At 39.9% G+C, this 16661-nt stretch overlaps 1 protein-coding gene across 5 annotated transcripts in view; it reads left to right on the top strand.

Moving 5' to 3' along the window:
- Positions 1–16661, top strand: part of enox1 (ecto-NOX disulfide-thiol exchanger 1) — a 125860-nt gene that overhangs the window by 20258 nt on the left and 88941 nt on the right. For all 5 annotated transcript variants that reach the window (XM_063500286.1, XM_063500287.1, XM_063500285.1 and 2 more), the window contains exon 2: positions 14505–14537. The gene's annotated coding sequence lies outside the window, so the exon portion shown is untranslated. The remainder of the gene's footprint in view (positions 1–14504; positions 14538–16661) is intronic.

Consider the following 16661-nt stretch of genomic DNA (forward strand, 5'->3'; position numbering starts at 1 on the left):
AGTGATCTGTGATTTAGACCTCTGTTGTGAAAGCTCTGTTTTCAGATTTTTTTCTCATATTGAAGGCTTCATTCCAGTGAAGAGAGATAAATATGTGTTTACAGTTTTAACCAGCTTATCGTGGTTGTACTCTGTGAGACAGTCAAGGACAGAGACTTAAATTAATTTCAAAAACCTGGTTACTGGCAGCACAAAAATGCAGACAAGAAGCTGCACAAGCAAAGAGCTTCCACACAACCACGCTGTTCACTCTCCGTGTGAACGCGTGCTTGCATGAACGCCTCTGCTGTGCTCCGACGATGAATGTGTGCGTGTGTTTGCTTTGCAGAGTGCAGCGTGTGACAGTAATGGCTGCTGAGAGCATCTTCTGCTCTGATGGTTTCACTGATAAATGCTCTTGGACAGCCTCCTGTCCCCTACAGCCACATCTCACACCACACTACAGCTCCCAAAATTCATCGGTCTCCTAGCTCACCTGGTGATTAGAGGTTTGGGTTTTTCTCTGGGTGCAGTAGACAAAAAGCACAGAGGTGACCTGGAGACCATTTTTCCTCCAGTCCATTATTCTGGAACCTTAGACAGTGATCTTTCCGTCATACTGTCATTGCTGTTATAGCCTGACAGACTTTTGAGGCTGAAATGAATACTGATAAACATATGTTTCAACCTAAATCCATTTCTTCAGCTGGTAGCATCTCCACTCTCTTTATTTGTGTAAATAAACAGCAGCATGTATTGTTTTGGGATGCACTTCTTTAGTGCATTCATGTCACTTCCTGAGAGCCTTGTTAGTGATACATCACTATGGTAATTTGACCATGAAAAAAGTTAAAATTTAAAAATATGGTACACATTTAAAGTGAAAACCCTAACTTATTTAATTTGGTAGATCTCAGTTTTTTTGGTCACCATCCAGCATGTCTTTTGAACTCCTGAAACCCAGAAATGATGAAACAGAAAATATGGCAGTAGAACAATATGAAATAATATGAAATAATACAAAGGAATACCTAACAGGTTTATCTGTAAAGGTAGAGAAACAGAACACAAAGCTACATTGAGGTGAAGATCAGACTTGGTTTATAGAAATGAATGAAACTCATTTGTCACGGTTTTACACTCATTCATTGAGTTTTATATTGCCAGCCATCCGCACATTGACACAGTTCAGAGACAATATGTGCATGCCAACCAATTTCCTAATAAGTGGCACTTGACAGCTTTTAAGTGTTGGCGATTACAGATAGGTTTTTGCTCCACATGTTAATGTGTTTGTGTCCTTGTTTCTCATGGAAACTTCCTGGCTCAACAGATGATGGAAAAGTCACATTGGTATGAATTTGTCTAATCTTTCCCACTGAGCTGGAGTCATATGTCTAGTCCTTGTCCCACCACAAAACTAATGGAGCATGTCCTGAAAAATGCAGCTTTTTGTTTAATGACTTGAGGTTTTTTCCACAGTTAAATTTATTTATTTCTACGTCTGCTTAAATAGTTTCGAGGGCTGTTGAAATCTGGTTACTTTCTTTACCTTGGAAAGTAGTCTGCACTGAGACAATTCTAAGCCCAGAAAAACCCCTGAAACCTGGTTCTGCATCTTCCTGTTTGTCCCATTGCTCTGCACATTAAATATGCATTTTTACATTTGAACTGTACAGCACAGGAAGTCGGGCCATGTTACTGAGACGTCAGAGTTCATTTCTCAACCTTTCTAGCTTGGGAGGAAAGTAGCTGCAGGGGATAGAATCAGAGAACAGAGGTTAAATAGAGCACATCTTTTCTTCTCTTGTGTTTCTGGCCTCTATTCTCTCTTAGCCTTCTGTCCGTGGTATGTAGAGCATGGCTAAGTCATTCACTGACAAGCTCCATCTAATGCAGGTTACTCCAGTGGTACCATTTACTATATTCATTTAATGGAAGATAGTCAAAAGATCCTTTTCTGACTTGGAATGTGTGACAGTGCTGCTTTATAAACCAATTTAAGTGACAGTTTTGTATCATTCAGGCATAAATGTTAAATATATGCTCACTGCATTAGTTGTCGCACGCACAAACTGTGATGTCTTAACAGCCCTATAAGCATTTATACTGGTGCTGGATTTGCTGGAGTCTTCTCCGGAAAAATAGGTGCCGCCACTCAGAGAGAAACCTCCCCATCAGTGAAGGTATAGGAGTAGAAAGTCCAAACAGAAAGCAAAGTAGCTGCAGTTTTCTCCAGCTGCTGTAGCTTTAATTTTGCTTGGCATAAACTTTGCATTGCTTGCACCCCATGTGTACGCTAGCATCTTTATGTTATACTACTGTTACACTGGCCTGTTGTATTTTATGTATGTAAGGTATGATATGAGAGTTTCTGCTAGGTTCTTTAAATGTTTCTGAATCCATTGCTGTTGACAACCTAACTTGATAGCTTGTGAGATTGTAGGGCCTTTGTTCATTTAGTGAGGGACTTATGAACAACACAGTCCTGTAACACAGAAGTTCATCAGTGAAGGTCTGTTTTATTAGATGTTATGAATCAAATAAAAAATCTGGCTTTGCAGGCACTAAAGTAAAGTCAGAGAAGAGAGAGAAAGATGGACACCTAGGGAGAGAAAACTGGAGAGATTTTTTTTTACACGTGAAAGCACACTCACCTCATCCCGCAAATCTTTGAGTTATCAGGTTGCTTAGCAACAACAGAGAACCAGCTTGTAGTGTAAGCATGTGCCACCTCACTAACTTTCCTAATTGCTCAGATCAACTGATTAAACAAAGACGGGTAGACACCACAACAGAGTTCAAAGGAAAGTAAGATTTGAAAGGTTCATTTCTTTAACAAAACCAGACTCGGTTCTTAACTTGGTAAGTGTCTGTGTCCCTAATGACTTGTTTTCAAGATGTTATATTTTAGAATTAGCCTACATTATCATCCAGTTGGGTGTGAAACTGAGGTGTGCCAAGGTAGCAGAGATGAATGCAACAGAGATGAGGAGCAACTTTGGAGTTTGCATAATTTGCATTGTCGTCGTTTTCTGCCCCTGTAGACACCGCCTCCAAAAGCACCACTACTGGACATATATCATACTCCACACAACTCACGTTGGCATCAATAAAAGCTTTGAAAGCAGCCCCTCACAAAAACATCCCCAAACCATTAACCTTACTTTTTGTTGTGAGGGCACATAGTGTGAATTCAGGGAAAGAATACTTTCTCCTGAGCTAACTGAGTTGGACCAAGAGTGTTCCACTATGCATCAGCTGTAGCTGAGAGTCTGTTGATGAAATCACAATCATCTCCGATCTTCAGTCGTTCCCACAAAAGTTTCTGTAACATGTTGAATATTTTAAACTGACACCAGCTGATGTCACCTGGTTTTGGTTTTATTTCCAGAAAGGGCCTTCTTGATTTTCCACTTACATCAGAACTTCCAGTTGTTGCACTATTGTTCAGCGGTTAACTATGTTACCGTTTTGTTGTACAGTCACAAACTGTTTTCAAAAGCATAGAAGCATGCAACCAGGTCAGACAATTGCCAGTCTTTAACCTTCCGTCTCCCAGGATGTGCCAGTGTGAGAAATGTGCAACTACTTGTCACAGGTGCTTTAATTGCATCATGTGTTTTCCCTCCTGCACGCTGTATCCAGGCAGCTCTCTCACCTAAAATATATTTCCAGTAGTGTGACTGCATTTGAAGTTCCTGTTCCCTGCTGTTTGCACTACATGTGAGAAAGGACAACCATGGAAAATATCCTAACTTGACTTCCCCAGACAGGTACACGGTTTATATTCCTTTGTAAACCATCCTAGTGGACAATGTGTGTGCAGACAGGTAAAACTAAATATATAGGATTTTGGACTTTGTTAGGTATTCTGAGATAAGATGCTTCATCCCAAACCTTTTGTGATCATTGTTTTACACTTTGTAGCCATATTAAAGAAGGCGTCCTTTGATTGTTACACAGAAACTTTGAAATGACAATATGTAACTGCTTACAAAGTTATATATTTGCATAAGACAGCATGTCATAAATAACAGCAATGTGTAGCTTTTTAGATAGAGGTCTAAATGTGTTGCACAAAGCAGTTTAGTTCATGGAGTGCTTCTCTGTTACCACACATCACCGAAGAAACACTTTAAACCACTCAGCTCTCTTTAGTCCAGCAGAAAATGTAGGCCTCCTTGAAATTTTTAACGGTTACAAGGGTATTTTCCTTGGAAAAATCTGGGTTAGTACTGTGTTGACAAATCTTTTCCATGCTCATTGATTGCGTCACAGTATTATCAGGAAATGACACATAATGACCCATGTTTCCACCTTTTTTGTCAGCAGGTGGTACCTAGTGTTACCATGGAAACACAAGTTTCTACGTAAAGTTAGCAGGGGTTGGGTGGATAATTTTTCAGACTTTTTAAGTCACTCTTTATTTCTATGAAACTGTTGAACTTTCTAGCTCATTGGTTGAACTACAGGTACATTTAATGTCCTTCTTTTAAGGACATGTATCTATGTATCTATGGATTGAACCATATTTAAACGTTTTGGGTGATCCGTCTGAGAGAGAAGCATCATGGCAGCCCCATGAACTTCAAACTGAGAAGTTTCATTTTCAGACTCTAGCTAAATTAACACAGATCTGTTTCCAGGGTCTCCTCAGGATGTTAAGTTAGATCCAAAGACGCAAGCACAGCCAGAAGAGAGTTTGGCTGCTGTAATTTAAGCAGTCAAATGCTTTCAAGATCAGTCAGTCATTTTCAACACATTTTTAGGTCTTATTATATTCATTTCAACAAAAAAAAGGAAAAAACATGAGCTGAGAGTTTTCTGATGGGAAGCCCATAAAAAGGGTATTGGAAACATTTTGTTATTAAAGGAGATTTTGACTAAATGCACCAGCACTGCTTTTTATGAATTCAAACAAGAAAAAAATACAATGTAACTTTATGTATCTGGATTTAGACTAGAATAACTTAAGATCTCTCTTGATTATCTTTTATGTTTGCTGTGTAATGTGTCATTGCCATGGTTTTGTCACTTGCATGTATTGTTTTTACAAGTCAAAAAGTTATCTCACATGATCAGCAGGGCAGAAGGTGCAGGATGCAGAGGAGAGTAACATAACTTCACACGTGGAAAGTAGCTCACGGTTGTGGTTATTGTGAGGTTAATGCTGGAGGATGTTATGTAATTTAGAGTCCTCATAAAGAGAGCAAGCAAAAAATTGTTCATGTGCATGTTTGCATGCAGCACTGCCCTCCTCCTGTCGAGGTGTTGCCTCAACATAAATATGTATTTCCTGCCTCCATTGTCGCCTTGAAGAAAAATGTAAATTTAACATTCATCTCACTGCTTCCTCCTTATTTTAAGGATCGTGTGTGTGTGTGTGTGTGTGTGTGTGTGTGTGTGTGTGTGCGTGTGTGTGTGTGTGTGTGAGAAATCTTTAACCAGCCACAAAGCCTGCAGGGCCACCAAGGATAGAAGCACATTTTCTCTCACACTTCCTCTTATCTTCCTTTCTAATTTTCTCACACTCTTGCAATGCAGATGCTAAAACACATGCATGTACACACACACACACACACACACACACACACACACACACACACACACACACACACACACACACACACACACATGTCTGGTTTGCTATCCTCGTGGGGACATCCCATTGACATAATGCTTTCCCTAGCCCCTTACCCTAACCCTAACCATTAAAAATGAATGCCTAACCCTAACCCTTACCCTAAACCTAACCATAACCTAATTGTAACCCTGACAGTAAAACCGCATTTTGAGTGTGAAAATTGCTTTCAACCCCAAGGGGACCTGGATTTTGGTCCCCACGGTGCAGAAAGTCCCCACCAGGATAGTAAAAGTCAGATTTTGGTCCCCACCAGGATAGTACGAACCCGTACACAAATACACACACACACACACACATAGAGCATGGCAGGGTTATTTTTCCATGCAAAGATTGTAATGCATGCAGAGCAGTATAGTGATATTCTGAAGAAGGGGTGGGGGGGTTTAAATTTTAATGAGTTATGCAGGAGGAGGCCGTTATTTCATTGGAAACACTTGGGTGCACAGGGCAAAATCTATAATCCTCTTTATTGGAAGGAGTCTTCATGAACGTCCTATGGGACCGCTGCCTGTGTACATCTCCATGTTGTGTATGTGTGTGTATGTGTGTGTGTGTGTGTGTGTTGGTGAGGGGGTTGTGATGGAGCTGCCGTGAAATCTCTTTGTTCTCATTCAGGAATATTTCCATTTGAGCACACAGGGATAATCAGCTGTGTCTCACGGAGAGTAATAAGTGCATGATGGCTTATTTCAGAATTCAATTTGAAATGAACATCAAAAGGTGATATTTTTCTTTACTTGTCTATATGATTAATGCATGTGGGTATGCAGGAGGGTGCTGTAATTGGTCGTGTTTAAAGTCGGTTTTCGGCAGCAAACATGAGGCGCAGAAACACAGACGAGTTATAATTTAACACGATTTATGAAGAGACACAGCGCAGCACAAAAGGTGCTGTGTCTTTTAGGCATTTTAAGTGTTTGTTTTCTTGTCTGTTATCAATACCATCTGATCATCCCAAAATCACTTTTGCAGCAGGACAGTCAGCCCACAGCCAGTGTCATAAAACTGAGTCCTGTAGCAGATGGTTGGGCCCCCACAGAGCCCTAATCTCAACATCATGGAGTACAACCAATTCCCTTAATTGTGTCCCTATTTCCTTCACTTGTCTCTTCTCCTTGCATCTGAGTTCTGTCCACTGAAGACTTGAGAAAAATTAGATATCCTTCCCAAAAGGTTGATTTGTTTTGTTGAATCAGCCTTCTGGGATTTACTTACCTGGATGACTGAGCATGCATCAAGATAGATATCCTTCCCTTTTATCTGATCTTCACTGCTGATGACAGGAACACAGCTGTATCAACGATCAGTCTGATTTTAGAGGTCGGAGGTGTTCTGTAGAAGTGATTTAGTATCCTCTGCAGCCTCACATGTGACTCAGTGGTAAAATGTGTTTATTGCTGAAAGATAACAGACTCCATCTCTTCCCATTATTCATGACACAGATTAAAGCAGATGGCCATAGTAAATGATAAATGGACTGCATTTATTCAGCACCTTAATAGCCTTGTTGTCCATTCACATCATTTTATTGTTTTGTTTTCTACACTTGACCAAAAGCTACCAAAACAAAACAAAACACTTCAATATTTTGCTGCAAGATCAGATATGTATTTGCCATAGCTGTCAAACTGCTATGATGTTCCCAATCACTGTGAGACATAGTGCCGCAAAATATTCACAGTATTGTACATGTCAACATCTCTTCTTCTTTTTATAGCCTCCACACAGATGTATCTATTTATATTACACCTAAGCCAACAGGAATCAATTGCACTGCGGGGTTGCAAATGAGAAGATGAAGACCGATGCAACAACTCATATAGCTTTTTGTGCAGCTCAGTGTGTAGTTATGTGAATGTGTCTTTTCTATAGGCTTAGGGGATTTTTGTTGGTTTTTTTTATATTTGTGGGGTCCTAAACCCCCACAATAACATGGAGCCCCCATACTGGTTGAGTCTGATGGCTTTGTAGAGATCTACAACTTTAAACGCTGTTTGAGATTTAAGGATAATAAATGGATTCTAGCTTGGGTAAGGGTCAGGCAGGTTAGGCATTCACATGTCACAGACAGTGCTGGGTGCCCACAAAAACTATTAAAAAAAACCAAGGTAAATGCTGTGCACTCATGTTTGTTTCGTGTCCTACAGCTCTGTGTTTGAGCAGGTAGGTGGATTAACCTAAAGGATTCATGCACACTGGAGGAGAGATATGTTTTCAGTCTTCTTTTAGAAGAAAGTACAGACTTTAACTGGCCATCAGATGATTTTTAAATTTGTAGATGACTATTTCCTTTTGAGAATATCTGGGCAGCAAGCGTTACAGTAATATACCATGCAGAGATGTATTGTAGGAAAAATTGATGAATATACTCCAGTCAGCTGCATCCCATTCCAATCCATTGTCATCGCTGGTACTTAAATTTACTGTACTGGAGGGAAAGAGCAGAATGTGGAGTGTGCTGTCTAAGATGTCAGTCCTAAATTTCCCATAGGCTTCAATGAGGTTGAGATCTGGACACTGTAAAAGCTCGTAGTATATAAATGACATCACTTTCATAATCGTCAGATATGTCAGGCAATTCTGTGAGACCTCCTGAATCATAGGAAAGTGGCGACCACTCAGAGCATCTTTGTATTGATTTGCAGTGACCCTTCCTCCTGAAGGGAAGAACCCAAACAACAGGCACAATAATGGCTTACACATCAGAGCCACACGATCCTTTTATTCTATGGGTCACTGCTTTAACAAGCAGTGTGGGGTCTTTGACTTTTTTTTCTTTTCTTTCTTTTTTCTACTTTGTCTAATGGGCTCTGTCATAGTCTGACCCTTGTAACAATCAATGTGTCATGCTATATTCACATTGAAATCTCCATCAGTTTCTCGCATTGCCTTAACCGGTCAGTCACTAGAGACTGCAAGTTTCCCAAACTGTTATTTGAAGCCATTTCCATATTATTTGGAACCAGCCATCCAGCCACTGTGTCAGCAGTAAAGCGAGAGTAGCAGGGCATTTGGATTGCCACTTACAAAGCAAACCAGCCTCTCTTTGCACATCACATCAAATCACACACTGTGCCTGTCCTCATTGTACTTGAGGAAAATCCAGCCATTTTCCACTGGTGTCCACAACATAAACGGGGCCTCTCCGTTTCTCCTAAATACATGTTTTTTTGAATACTTTGTATTCAGCCTGCAGTTTCATTTAGTCATTAAGGAGAAAGATATGAGCCTATAGACATATATCATGACTTCTCATAGCCAGCTTCCAGTCTGCAACATAGACGCTCACAGATGTCAACGAATCTCCTCTCCTCTTATCTCCCCTCGCTCTGTTTGATTGTGAAGAGTGATAAAAAATGTGTTTTCTTCTTGTCTTTTGCCTGCTGTCACTGTTTAAAATGACAGATTAGATGAGCTGTAGCTAATTAACATGCAGTTGTAGCTGCTAAATGAAAAGTTTGATCATGCTCCGTGCAGCTGACATCTGTTTAGAGTAAAAAGATGCAACATTTACACGTGCATGAAGTGAGAAAGAGGTCGGAGTTTTGTATTATATATTCTATATTCATGACGCATTCTGCCTCCATGTTGGGAGTAGCTTATTGTAAGTACTTACTGTAATGAAGTTACCACTGTTATGAAGAAAAATACAAACAGGGCATCGCAACTGAGTGCGGTCAAAACATTCAGCTGGTGCGTCAGAAAAATAAAGAATCAAACAATGATGTGAAATACTTTGTCAGTCAAATACCTTACGTACCCTGGACTCATTCCACCGTCCCTATGTCGGTTTTGCTGCTCTCCTGTGCTCTCTGTTTCACCAAGTGTGTTGGCGTCTTTGAAGAGATGGAGAAAATACAGCTCAGAGGAGACACAAGTGAAAATCACCTCACTTACGTTGGCAGCAGCCTCTCTCACTGTGTAAACACCAAGGGAGAAGATGGTGTTGTTGTCATGCTCATTTTCTTTTATTTTGCTTTTTTGTGGTGATATTTCAGGATTTTGTCAAAGTTTCCAAACCCACTGGAGAAACATGTGGGTGGAAATAGACTTTGTGGGGCTCCCATGGTTTAATAAAGGCTCAATTAAAGAAATTAAAACCACATTGAGCCTCCACACGAGCCTGGAAAGACTGCCGTCCGGCTGCTTTTCCTCGCTCTCTCCATAGGCAGGTGAAATTCTCATAAACTCTCCAAAAGCAACATCCTGAGGAGCGCTGTGCAGATTATTTAGCCTAACTGCTCCCTTTTCCTCCTCCTCTTCTCTCTGGTGTCATTAACAGTGATTTATACGAGGGCTTGCCGGAACACGGATTGTGCCAATAGGTGGGATGCGGGAACATCGCCCCATCCTCCACTACAGAGCGCTCCCCGCTCACCCTGCTGCTCACCACGCCTGTTTGATTGATCAAGGCAAAGCAAAGGGGCCATAAAGCAGAAGCTCACACAAAACACACAAATGGTTGCTGTGCTTTGTTTCAGGAGAGAACAGCCAGTGCGACTGCGGTGGTGTGTGATGAATAGAGAGGCCGGTCAGCAGAGACCTGGAGGTTTGCTTTAGAGGGAAGACCGGCACTTACTTGGATTTCTCATTTGGCTTTCAGGATTCAGCTGAATGAATTCATTCCTACCAGATAAACATTTCTGATTTCACATTTTGCTGGTCTTTCTGCACTAATGAGAAGGGAAGTGTATTATAATTATGAATGAGGTTGTATTTGAAACTGGCTAAATGCTTCGAATGTCTGCCGCAGTTCAAATTCAGTAATTACCAAAGTTTTGGACTGCTAGACTGGCCCAATTTAAATCTTCCTCTGCTGCTAACCATTTTATAAACGAACCAGACTGCACTCAAGTTTGAAAATAGAATAAGTGGATGAGAGTTAGATAGTATAATATGTTTCACTGCCTGTTGTGATGCATGGACAATTTTAAAGTTTAGGTTTTTTTTTTTTTTATCCTTTCATAATATTTAAAAGTACACTCAAAGTTAATAGCCTTGATGTCCATTCTCACCGCAGGATTGTTTTTTTCTACACTTGACCAAAAGCTACCGGTGCCAAAACAAAACACTTCAATATTTTGCTGCAAGATCAGATATTTTGTTTCCAAATGTATTTGCCATAGCTGCTGCTATGATGTTCCCAATCACTGTGAGACATGGTGCCCCTAAAATGTTCACAGTATTGTACATGTCAACATCTTTTCTTCTATTTATAGCCTCCACACAGATGTATCTATTTATATTACACCTAAGCCAACAGGAATCAATTGCACTGCAGGGTTGCAAATGAGAAGATGAAGACCGATGCAACAACTCATTTAGGTTTTTGTGCAGCTCAGTGTGTAGTTATGTGAATGTGTCTTTTCTAGAGGCTTGTTTTTCTTTTTTTTATTTTGTATTTGTGGGATCCTGAAACCCCACAAACACATGGAGCCCCCATACTGGTTGAGTCCGATGGTTTTGTAGAGATCTACAACTTTAAACGCGGTTTGAGATTTAAGGAAATAACTGGATTCTAGCTTGGGTAAGGGTCAGGCAGGTAGGGCATTCACATGTCACAGTCAGTACTGGGTGCCCACAAAAACTATAAAAACAAGGTAAATGCTGAACTTTACAGTAACATACCATGCAGAGATGTAGTGTAGAAAACTGTAGAATTCATGAGACATAAAAGGTGGATTCTCCCGTAAAACTTGGCCAACTGAAACAAGGTTCAAATGATGAGATCAGTGAGTGTGTAAGCACTAACTCTGGGTGCAGTGCTCAGGCTGTAAGAGATTTATTCTACTCTGTAGTCTGTGTGATGCCAAAGAAATTGGTAACGGAACTAATGTGCTCCACTAAGGCCCAGTTTTGGATAAATAACTACTCATTTAAACTCTGAAAAGCTACCCTGAAAAAGAAAGTCCAAAAATAAATATATGGAGTTAGAAGATGAGCAGAAAAGGTCCCTCTTTAAAAGAATAGTTTTCAAAATGCTAGTACATCTTCGCACAGGGGTGTCAAACACAAGACCTGACAGCTCGATAAAAAACTCATCCATGGGACAGCTTTGGAAAATTGGAAGAAGGGCTTAAACCTTCATCTGCAGAACAGCAGCAATCAAAACCAAAGCAATCCTGCAACACCATTATGCTACTGTAAATATTAACCTGACACATTTCTGTATCACTGTGTCTACATTTAGGCATTAAAACTATATATTGCAACATTGCACTAAATCCATTTTAAAATGCTGTATAGCTGAAGTCGCTGTTAATCCTATAATTACAAAACGAAATAAATAATTCTTACATTTCGACATTTTACTGCTTCTAAAATATAGTTTGAGAAACATGAATATCCCCCCCCCCCCCCCCCCCCCAAAAAAAACAAAAAAAACAAAACAAAGAAAAGACTGAGTCACAGGTATTGTGTAATCCAGAATTTCTAATGCATCCCTCATATGATCCACATGCATCACCCTCCTTTTCATACATGCAGTGAGAATGCTTGGTGAGGAGATGATGTTGTTAATTGATATGCAGATTTATTCGTTATTTGCATATCAGTCAGTTTGGCGGTGCTGAGGTGATGAGGGAGTGAAAACAAGGAGATAAATAAAACACCGGGGACCGACAGTAAAGAAATAAAAGTATTAAAGCTTTAGTGAGAAACAAGAGCAAAGACAGAGAGAGGGGGGGAAAGGTTAACAGCACACCTGCTGTTCAGGGGTGTTACCAGTAATTTAGCTAAGGTAAGCGGTGTCATTTCCACACCTTTATTTTCTATGCGTTCCAGTTTCAGCTCAGTTGAGCTTTGTTTTCACTGCTTGTAATAATTGGAGGGTAAAACAACTGAAAGAAAAAAAAATATATTGAAAATAATTTAATAGTTTTCACTTTAAACTGGTCACTGTGAAACAGAACCATACTGATTGTGTCTGTATGTGGACAGGAGCTGCTGGAAGATGGACTGGTTCATTCCAGTCTAGACTGCTTTGGCTTGGGAGTGTCTTTGCCATATGGCCTGCTCTGGCACTCACGCGCTGTACTCTTCACTTGGCTGAACATTAAACAGCGATCTCTCACTTTCTGTTTACAGACTACAACCATCACCCAGCAACACATTTAATGCTTTATTGTCTTTAAAAACAACGCACCTACACTTTTCCCATTCAGCTAGTAACAGAACATCTCGTCACTTTACATCATGTCATATTTCTTTTTACATTTTAGATTATATCTAACTGATAGCCATTGTTTGATCGTAGCTTTGCATGATTACACTGCTAGAGATGATAAATAACCAGCTACATACTGAAGCAGTAAACATGGAGCTGAAGCAAGAGGATGTATTCAGCATTTCAAGGGAGTGGAGCCTTTTATACATATTACAACTGAAAGCAGTGAGAGAGAAAGTGTAAAGATAAAATCTGCTCTAAGCTGCTATCATAGGCCCATCTTAATAGCCTCATGCCTGCAAATGTTGTTCTTTTTTTTTAAAGAAATGTTTTTCTGCTAAAACTGACTTTAAAATATTGTTTCTTTGTTTTAATCTACCAACTGTAGATGTGTGACAATGACAGTTGTTTTTTTTGGCATATGGGATGATGTTGTTGTCACTGTTACAATGATACAAGTTTAATTAGCTTTATTGTCACAGTAACAGGATGATGCTGCACCTGGTTGTCAGGATTAGTGGAAAGCACCCTTTTCTTTGATATTGAAGGAATTTGATGGCAACAGCGTTGCTAATGAAGATTTAACTGGTGTTTCTTTTTGCACCGAATTAAATCACGACAAAACAATAAATCAGATGGCCAGTGCTTAGCATTGGTGGAGAATTTGGGACTGATGAGGGAATCTGATCTAGTTACCTCAGCTGCCTGGACCCTGCTGATATAAATGAGCAAGTAGGTCTCCCAGACAAATTTCCAAACTTGAGGCCAGAGGATGTTAAAAAAGTATCTGGGAAAAATGCTGGCCTTCCAAAAGCTAAAGGAATCTCTGAAAATCTCTTAAAAATAATCATTCACCTGAAAAAAACTGGAAACACCTCATTTATCCACACAGTGGCAGTGAAAACATAGTGGCTTTCATTGAGTGATATTAATTAGTAGTATAAGCATTTTTACTGGTACTTCTTTCATCTCTGCATCAATATGAGGAGCTTTTATTCTTCTTTAGTAAAGTGAGTCTTTAGGGAATACCTTTGGATAGTTTAGACAGCTGAAGTTAGACGTCAGTTTAAAATTACAGTATTAAACTGTAATTTTACACATCCTTTGTCTTTTACACTGAATAATGATTCTGTATAATTTAGCAGCAGGCAGTGTGGTTTCCCCATAGTCAGTTAGTACACTTTACAAGCCTGTTACACTTTATGATAAAAATAAATCCTGTTTGATGTCATTCATTGCTCTTTGTTACTGGCCAATTCCTTTTTGTTAGTGAGATGATTTAGCTGAAGTGACCTTTTGTCTGCGGGCTGCACAGTCTGTCATCAAGATCCGATCAGCTTTGCGCTGTTTCTTTCAACACAGTTTTCCTGCTTTTGTTTCTCTGTGGGCTTCTAAAGCTTAGCTTTTCTTTAGAAAGGTCAGCAAAGCCCAGCTGGTGCTCAGCGTATGCGTGTGTATGTGCACAGAACTCTTGCGCCTTCGTGCAGTAAATCGTGCAGCGGTTTTATTAGCTGCTCACCTCCGCGAGCCTTGAATCCATCATACACACACATTAACATTCAGACAGGCACTGCCTTGCTTCAGGGGACTGTTGAGATGATGTCATGGCTGAAACCTGACGAGATCTCAGCACATTTAATTCATTAGGACAGTGGTAAAACCTAAACACGGGACCAATAAAACTAATGAGGAATTCTGTCTTTGTCTCCACAGGGGCCATCAGACGTGAGCAGCTGCAGCACAACAGTGAGTCAGAAGTTTATCTTTCCTGTCTTTTCGTCTTGGTTTTGCAGGTGTATGATGAATAGACCCTGTCCAATCACTTTGACATGCCATATTTTCTTTCTTTCTTTTTGTTTCCACGAGCAAATGGCTAAGGAGTTGATGCAGAACCAGCCTGATTTTTCGCCACGTCAAGCTGTGTTGATAATGTGTTTTGGAAAACTGTCCCTCAGGTGGTGATCCAGACACATCTCTGCAGCTGCTCTTTGTTACTGTGCAACTAAGGTCACTTTCACATTTTCGTTGCATTAGATTATTCTCAAGTTTAGTTTGGTTTAAATTACAAAGAAAACTGCTTTATCACATATTAGGATGCACAGTTTGTTGTGCATGCATGCTGGTTTATTGTTGATGGAATCCACTGCAGTCATCTTGTAAATCTGCATAACATCACTGTGAACTACAACACAGGTCTCTAGTTCTTACTGCCATTAATGGCACAAGGCAAGAAGGTGCGCTAAACATTCCTCAGAGATTTATAAATGGTCCACATTGACATGCTCGTCCATGATGTGAATCTCCCATTCCAAAGATGCTCTATTGGATTGAGATCTGTTGACTGTGGAGGCCATTCAAGTGCAGTGAAGTCGATATCATGCTCAAGAAACCACTTTGGGATAATCTGAGCTTTGTGGCACGTTGACAGACGATAGGTATACCGTGGTCATATAGGGATGGACATGGTCAGCAATAATACTCGTACACTGTGGTGTTTAAACAATGCTCAGTTAGTACTGAGGGTACTAAAGTGTACCAAGAAAATACCCACACCATTACATCATCAGCAGCAGCCTGCATGGATCCATGCTTTGATCGTGTTAACCACAAATTCTGACCTGAATGTTGCAACAGAAATCAGGATTCATCAGACCAGGCAAGATTATTTTCTGATCTTCTGATATCTCAGCTTACAGGAGTGGCACCTGGGGTGATCTTCTACTGCTGTAGCCCATCTGGTTCTGCGTGTGTTGCTTGTTCAGAGATGCTCTTGTGCATACTTCGACACCATTAGAGGTGTTGTGTGGGAAAATCCCAGTAGATCAGCAGGTTCTGAAATACTCAGATGAGTACTGGAAATGAAACACTACTCAGCTGACTTTAAATGTGGGCTGGCACTCGAATCACTTTTCTTCCCCTTTTTGATTCTTGGTTTAAGCCTCAGCATCTCCTCATGCCTAAATGTATTAAATTGCTTTCATGTGATTGGCTGATCTGAGATCTGCGATAATGAGTATTTGAAGATGACCTTAGTAGTGTAAATGAAAGCTTCCTCACTTTTTGGTTCTCTGTAGTCTGGATTTGAATGCCTAGTAGTTTAATTTTCAAGTCTATGAGATTTGTGGCATGAGGCAACTCTTTTCCTTATTTTGTATTGAATTTGGATCCCTGGACACAGACAACTGTTTATGAGCAGGATTGTGTTCGGTTAACAAAAAACAACAGTGCAGGACGACAGAAGCTAAGATAATAACTGTTTTTATTTGGTGCCCTTTAATGAATTGCTGAAATATCGGTATAGTGTTTAGCTTAACTTAGTTAGTCCCTGGATTTGCTGTGGCTGAAGTATAAGATAAGACTCCAGATAACCTTTGTTGGTCATTTTGTCCTGTGTGGTGAAGAATGCCTCTACTTTCTGAGTATTTCATGAGTATCTGATCAGTGCAGCACTGGTCACAGTTGTTTTCTATTTTTATTGATTAACTTAGCTAACGTCTTTGTCAATATTGCAGCAAAATTCAAAGTCCTGTCCTTTTCTGGACACAAAGTGGAATTTTTCAGCACAGATTGTAAATGGTATGAATTTAAACTGTCAGCCTTAGTTTCAGTTACAATATTTCTTTCTGAATTCATATGTAGTAAGTTATTGAAATGTTTCTTGCTCCCCTAAAACATCAGGAGCATTCTAGAGTCAACGGTCACATTACTTTCTATGTGGTAATCTTGTGAGTAGTGAGCCTTCTGAATCAAAACCCTGCTTACACTGATTAGTTTGAATTCTTGTTGCCAAATTTAACTGGGAATGTGTGACTGTTAAAATGAACATCTACTGATAAAATGTTATCATGAATCCTGATCTTTTTTTTCTTC

Source organism: Pelmatolapia mariae, linkage group LG16_19, assembly GCF_036321145.2.
Source record: "Pelmatolapia mariae isolate MD_Pm_ZW linkage group LG16_19, Pm_UMD_F_2, whole genome shotgun sequence".
Lineage (NCBI taxonomy): Eukaryota > Metazoa > Chordata > Actinopteri > Cichliformes > Cichlidae > Pelmatolapia > Pelmatolapia mariae.